Raw genomic sequence first — 7,687 nt, forward strand, 5'->3', positions numbered from 1 at the left:
ATATAATTAGCCACATAAAACTAGAAAAATTAAGCCATAAGAGCACCTTGAAAGTTATGGTTATAAAAATAAATAATGAAGGCTCCGATACCGCTGTTGGGTTTCGATGAGTCCAACTCACCGTGGAAGAAAACCCGAGCCAAGACCACACTCACAATTAATATAATCCCAAAGCATAATTAACTTAAACAACAAGAATTAAGGAAAGATTAATACCTTTAACGCATGCTTCGCTCTCAACAAGAGCTCTTACTTCGAAAGCTCTATGTCTCGCTCATACGAAGACCTCCAACGGAAGTCCACCCGCAACTCGACCCCGACAATGGTCCAATGCTTAGAGGTTAGCTAAGCCCGACCTAAACCTGAGTAATTATATGTGTTGAAAGGTTTTCTCAATGGAGATGCCTTTTTTTAACACCTTACTCAAGTGATTTTCCCAATACCCCAACTTGGGTATTTATAGGGAAAAGCATGAGTGAGATTTGTTCTTCCTTTTATTTTTAAATCAAAAATAAAATTAATTATCAAGCAACTAATAAATAAACATGTGGCATATTTAGGAGAAGAATTAGGTGAGGACCACAAGGAGGGGAAGGGATCAATTATCAAACTTGATCCCCAAGGAGCTCCATTTGGCCGGCCACCTATCCCTAGACATGACCAATCTCCGGCTGCCACGTGGCACCAAGAGGAGCACTAAGGTAGCCGGTTTTGGGCTGCTGCCACGGCCTAGCAGCTGCGGCCAAGGCGCGGCTTGCAGCTGCAGCCTCGGCCCAGCTAGCTGCTAGCCTTGGTTGCGGCTGCTGCCCTTGGCCGACTACCGTGGCTAGCACCATGCTAGCCGTGGTGTGCTAGCACGCACCTGCCAGCCTAGGCTCGACTTGCTACAATTGCTAGCCACCCCGGTTTTTACCAAATGCCCCTAGGCATTGGTTTGCTCGGGGCATTCCGATCATAGGGTTACTTCAGTAAATTGTTGATTTATTAGTAATTTTACCATCTCGTCCTTTATTATTTTGACTCGACTTCCGACGCTCGGATTCGACGCTCCAAGCTCGAATTTCTAACGTCTATATATTAATTACTCGAGTGACTCATTAATTCTTTTTGAATTAATTCGTCGCGTCGGCTTGTTAGTTGCTTGGGTGTGACCCGAAGGGTTCATTCATGATTAAGCTGTAATATTAGTTATACATTAATATTACTGATCTGAAGCGGCCTCCACCTAGGCATTTCAATCACTTGACCTCACTGAATAATTAGCTTTCCAATAATTCTAAATCCTTTAGGAGACTGACATCTTATGCCTACACCACAGCCATTCATGGTAGAGCTCCCGTCTACGTACACTTTCCAAACCTGACCAGGATCGTTCGGAGCAACTGGCCTTGTCATTTTGACAATGAAGTCGATAAACGCCTGACCCTTCACTGCCTTTCTCTATTCATAAGTGATTTCAAGACTTTGCATTTCAATAGCCCATTTAAGCATTCTACGGGATGACTCCAAGGTTATCATTGGCCGCTTGAGAGGTTGGTATTTGTAGACCACAACTGGATGTGCCAGGAAGTAAGGCTTCAACTTCTTGACAGCCATGTAACGAGCGAGGCCAAATTTTTCAACCATGGGGTACCGTAACTCAACATTGTTGAGTACATGATTAATGAAATAGACCGAGAGCTAAATGCCATCGCTTTAAGCAAATCGGATGACTCCAAGGTTATCATTGGCCGCTTGAGTGGTTGGTATGTGTAGACCACAACTGGATGTGCCATGAAGTAAGGCTTCAACTTCTTGACAGCCATGTAACGAGCGAGGCCAAATTTTTCAACCATGGGGTATCGTAACTCAACATTGTTGAGTACATGGCTAATGAAATAGACCGAGAGCTAAATGCCATCGCTTTCAGCAAGGAGAACGACACTGAGGGCATGATCTAAGATGGCTAAGTACATGTAAAGCGTCTCTTTGTGCTGAGAGCTAACGAGCCTTGGTAAAGATTGTAAATGTTCTTTAAATTTCATAAAAGTCGCCTCAGCATCATCCCCCCATTCAAACCTTGTCTTCTTTATGATTGCTTGGAAGAAATAGAGGCACTTGTCACCTGATCGGCTGAGGAATCTCCCCAAAGCCGCTAGACAACCTGTAAGTTTATGGACTTCCCTTATAGTACAGGGTGAAATCATGTCTATCACCGCTTGTATCTTCTCCCGGTTGGCCTCTATCCCCCTTTGATCAATCAAGAATCCAAGAAACTTCCTAGAATCAACACCAAAGACACACTTCTTGGGATTGAGCATGACCTTGTGCCGCCTGAGTATGCTGAAGGTTTCTCGAAGGTCAGCAAAATGATCCGTCTATTGCTTGGATTTGACTATCATGTCATCAATGTACGCCTCTACATTCCTCCTAATCTGATAATTGAAGACGGTATTAATCATTCGTTGGAAATTAGCAGACGCATTCTTCAAGCCACATGGCATCACAATATAGCAGAATAACCCCTAATCAGTAACAAATGTCGTCTTCTCTTGATCTTTATTCTATAGGGGTATCTGGTGGAAGCCCGAGTAGGCATCCATAAAACTCATCAAGGCATGCTCGGTTGTAGAGTCGACAAGGCTGTCAGTGTAATCTACACACATGCGCCAGGTACCATTTGGCTTCTTTACGAGCACCACGTTTGCAACCCAATCAAGGAAGTTACATGGCTAAATGAACCTAGTGTCTAACAGCTTTTTGACCTCGGTAGCTACCGCCTAACTTCTTTCCTTGCCGTGATTTCTTTTTTTTTACGGATGGGCTTCTTTTTAGGATCAACGGCGAGTTTGTGGACTGCGAGATCTGGGATAATGCTTGGCATCTCTTCCACTTCAAAGGCAAAGATGTCTTTGAATTCCTTCATTAGAAGGTGCAAGTCTGCACCCAACTTTTCAAAAGCAGCCGTCCCAACCTTAATAGTTCGCTCTAAACGACTGTCCTCTAAAGGAATATCAATGTGTTCGTAAGCCGGTTGGGGACGGAGTTCATTTGTCAGTGATTGCTATTTCTTTTCTTTCATCACCTCCACCAGCTGATCAGCTTTTCTTTTCTTTCCGGCTGCTGGTGGGGATGGTTCAAGTCCTTGATATCGTTAAGGTCTATTGGCTCCTTCACATGACCGACTGTTATCTGAGGCTAACATGTGTTAGTTGTTGAGTGGCCCATATTAGACCACTACTAAAATTCGGTTAAATTGCGACCGTTTTTCTACGACAGTCTGAAAAACGGTCGCAAACGATGAAATTTGCGACCGTTTTTGAAGCGGTCGCAATATTACGACTGCTTTGAAAACGGTCGCAATTTTGTGACCGTTTTGCGACCGTTTTTATCTTTTTAGACGGTCGCTGGGATGTTGGAACAATTAAAAATAATTCTAAATTAAAATAGATCGTTTGTGACCGTCAAAGACGGTCGTAAATGTCATAATCTGCGACCGTCACTGAGACGGTCGTAAATTTCAAAATCTGCAACCGTCTAAGACAGTCGTAAATGTCATAATCTGCGACCGGCGCAAAGACGGTCGTAAATTTTATAATCTGCGACCGTCGAAGGCGGTCGTAAATGTCATAATTTGCGACCGTCAAAAGGACGGTCGTAAATGTTATAATTTGCGACCGATTTAACGGTCGCAAAAGGGATTTTTTTTTTAAAAAAATTATGCGGTATAAAAAAATTTCTTTGAGCACCATTGAGGGTCTTCGACATATAATAGATGACATGGAGCTTTTTGTCAATTCTTTGACCCAACACACCTCCTATGGCCGTATCACTTGCATCACACATAAGCTCAAATGGAAAATCCCATCTAGGGGCTTGGACAATAGGAGTAGAAGTCAAAGCTTTCTTCAATCTATTAAAAGCTTCCAAACAAGCATCATCAAAGACAAAATCAACATCTTTTTGGAGAAGATCATTTAAAGGCTTAGCAATGAGAGAAAAGTCTTTGATAAACCTTCTATAAAACCCGGCATGACCCAAAAATGATCTTACTCCTTTCACATTAACCGGAGGGGGCAACTTCTCTATCACCTCAATCTTAGCTTTGTCAACTTCAATGCCTTTATGAGAAATCTTATGGCCTAGCACAATCCCTTCTTCCACCATGAAGTGGCATTTTTCCCAATTAAGCACCAAATTGACCTTTTCACATCTCTCAAGACATTTTTCAAGATTTTTGAGGCCATCCTCAAACGAAACACCTCCCACGGAAAAATCATCCATGAAAACTTCCATTTCTTCTTCAAGCATGTCCCCAAAAATGCTCATCATACACCTTTGAAAGGTCGCCGGAGCATTACACAATCCAAAGGGCATTCTTCTATATGCAAAAGTACCATAGGGGCATGTGAAGGTTGTCTTTTCTTGATCCTCGGGATGAATAGGAATTTGAAAGAATCCCGAATATCCATCAAGGAAGCAATAGAATTTGTGCCTAGTCAACCTTTCAAGCATTTGGTCAATAAAAGGGAGAGGGAAGTGATCCTTTTTTGTTGATGTGTTTAGACGTCTATAGTCTATACACATCCTCCAACCGGTGACCGTTCTAGTTGGAATGAGTTCACCTTTCTCATTCTCAACTACGGTCATACCCCCCTTTTTAGGAACGACATGCACGGGGGAGACCCACCTTGAGCTTGAGATGGGGAATATGATTCCCGCATCCAAAAGCTTGGTGATCTCTTTCTTGACTACTTCTCCCATTTGGGGATGTAGCTTCCTTTGTCGTTCAATAGAAGGTAGGGTGCCCTCCTCAAGTATTATGTGGTGTGTACAGAAGGCGGGGCTTATGCCTTTAAGATCATCAATTGTGTACCCCAAAGCACCTTGGTGCTTTCTCAAAACACCACATAACGCTTGAGCTTGGCTCTCACTGAAGGATGCACTAACAATAACGGGATATGTAGAATTAGGGCCTAAGAATTAATACCTAAGGTGTGATGGTAGAGGTTTGAGCTCTACCATGGGAACACCTTTACCTTCTTTGGTTGAGGCCACTTGCAAAGCATCTTGACTTGATATCCCCATACAAATTTCTTCTTCACTCCCTGTATTACCTCCATCAAGCAAATCTTCATACAATTGCACTTCCTTGCTTGGGATACCTATCTTTTCCTTATTCAACAAAACACACTCAAGAGGATCATTAGATGTGAGCAAGTGCTCATGCATGGAATTCACAATATTATCAAGCACTTCAACTCTCATGCAATTCTCAAAAGAAGAAGAGGGATATTTCATTCCTTCATTGAAATAAAATTCAACTACTTCCTCTCTAATCTTAAGAGAAATCTTAGCACTTTTAACATCTATCATAGCCCCCGATGTAGCAAGGAAAGGTCTACCTAAGATGATAGGTATTGTAGCATCTTCATCCATATCCAACACTACAAAATCAACCGGAATAACAAATTTCCCAACCCTTAAAGGCACATCTTCTACCTTTCCCTTAGGAATCTTGATCGACCTATCGGCTAATTGCAAAGTAATCTTGGAAGGTAGAAGTTCTCCCAGACCTAATCTTCGATAAACCGAATATGGCATAAGGCTAACACTAGCTCCTAAGTCACATAAGGCATTATCAATTTGAGTCTTGTTAATGGCACAAGGGATGGAAAAATTTCCGGGATCCTTCAACTTAGGAGGCATCTTGTTCATGATAATTGCACTACAATGTTCGGTAAGGCTAATTGTCTCCATCATATCACAAGTCCTTTTTCCTACTCAAAATCTCCTTAAGGAACTTAGCATAGTTTGGCATTTGTTCAACAACATCGGTGAAAGGAAGAGTTAAATGAAGTTGCTTAAGCATCTCTACAAATTTCCCAAACTGCTCATCCAACTTATATCTATTATATCTTTGGGGATAGGGAAGCCTTGGTTTGCAAACCTCTTTCTCTTTCTCTTTCTCTATCACCTTTTCTACTTGTTCCTCATCAACATTTTCACTCAAAGGACATTCATCACCTTCAACTTCAATGGGATTCTTACTAGTATTCTCTCTAGCAACACTCTTCTTAGGCACACCTCCCTCAAGGACCCTACCATTTCTAGTAACAATGGCATCCATAGGGTTCCTAGAATCTAGGTTAGGTGGAGTAAAAGAAGAAGAGTTTGCATATCCCTTGAACACACTAGTCAATTGAGAAAGTTTTTCACTTAAATCCTTATTATATGCCAACATGTAATTAAACTTCTCTTCATTCAAAGCCATATAAATTTCCAAAGTTTTGGCTTGTTTCTCAATGACACTTTCCGAAAATTCCCTAGAAGAACATGATTGATCATAGGAATTATCACTTGAACTTTGAGCATTTGGAACTAAATCAATTGGGGAACCTCTTTGAAAATTTGCTTGAAAATATCCCCTACATTGATTATTCCAATTACCCCTAGTTTGATTTTGGCTTCTTTGTTGACCATGGTTATCATAACCTTGATTATGATCCCCATGTCTATGGCCATGACCATGACCATGACCATGACCATTACAACCATGATGGTTATAGTTACCATGAATCCCTTGGTATCCATGATTTCTACAACCTCCATTTTGGTTATAATCATCATGATTCATATGATAATTCCTATTTCCAACATTCCTTTGAACATCAATTCTCGGTTCACAAGCATGATTATTGATATAATTCACATGTTCCATTTCACTTCCATCACATTCACTACAAGGAACATTTGGGCACATAGAAGAATTATGATCATTCATTCCACATAATTCACAAGGCCAACATTCCACAATCATGCAACAAGAAGAAAGATTAGAGTTAGAGTGAGAAGATGTACCTCTCCCCTTAATTTGGGAGGGAAGAATTGGGGCTTGGGAAGGGGGCTTCTCAAGCTTTTCTTTGAGGGACATAACTTCTTTCCCTAAATCCGCAATCAAAGTAGTCAAATCATTGATGGCACTAAGTTGTTCGATTAAGTAACCCTTGATTGTTGGTTCTCTCTCCACTTCTTGCCAATTCATGTAATGACGAACCACTTCATCAATTGCATCAACCAATTCTTCTTCCGTTTTGTTCATGATTGGGCCTCCGGCTCCGGCATCCAAACTTGCTCTTCCATGAGAACTCAACCCACCATAGAAGATATGTATGATTTGATAGGTAGGAATCCCATGGTGTGGACACTCCCTTTGATAATCCTTAAATCTTTCCCATGCTTCATAGAGACTTTCATTTGGCTTTTGCTTGAACCCTTGAATCAAAGCTCTTGCCTCCGCCGTCTTCTTTTGAGGATAGGAACGGAACAAGAAAGCTTTGGTGACATCATCCTAAGTTCTCAAAGAATTGGGCTTCACTTCCTTATCTAGCCATTCCAAAGATCTTCCTATGAGAGAGAAAGGGAACAACTTAAGGCGAATGATCTCTTGAGATACTCCGTTGACCTTGATTGTGTTACAATATTTTTCAAACTCCTTAAGATTGTTCAATGGGCTCTCATTCTTAGCCCCACTATATTGTCTTCTCTCAATTAGGGTGATCATTGCCGGCCGAATTTCAAAGTCAATTTCCGGTGTTGTAGGTGGAGCTATGCCGCTCTCATACCTATATGCACCGGGCATTCCAAGTTTCTTCAAGGCAACTCTTGTATTTCCTCCCATGGCTTGGGATCTATGCACACAAAACTC

At 41.5% G+C, this 7,687-nt stretch overlaps 1 non-coding gene across 1 annotated transcript; it reads left to right on the plus strand.

Annotated features, from left to right (window-relative positions):
- Nucleotides 1–7,169: 7,169 nt before the first annotated feature.
- LOC145569579 (small nucleolar RNA R71) lies at nucleotides 7,170–7,275 on the plus strand. Its single transcript, XR_014096170.1, has one exon. It is a non-coding gene; the product is annotated as a small nucleolar RNA R71 (small nucleolar RNA).
- Nucleotides 7,276–7,687: the final 412 nt, after the last annotated feature.

Source organism: Chenopodium album, chromosome 11 (assembly GCF_948465745.1).
Source record: "Chenopodium album chromosome 11, dcCheAlbu1.1, whole genome shotgun sequence".
NCBI lineage: Eukaryota > Viridiplantae > Streptophyta > Magnoliopsida > Caryophyllales > Amaranthaceae > Chenopodium > Chenopodium album.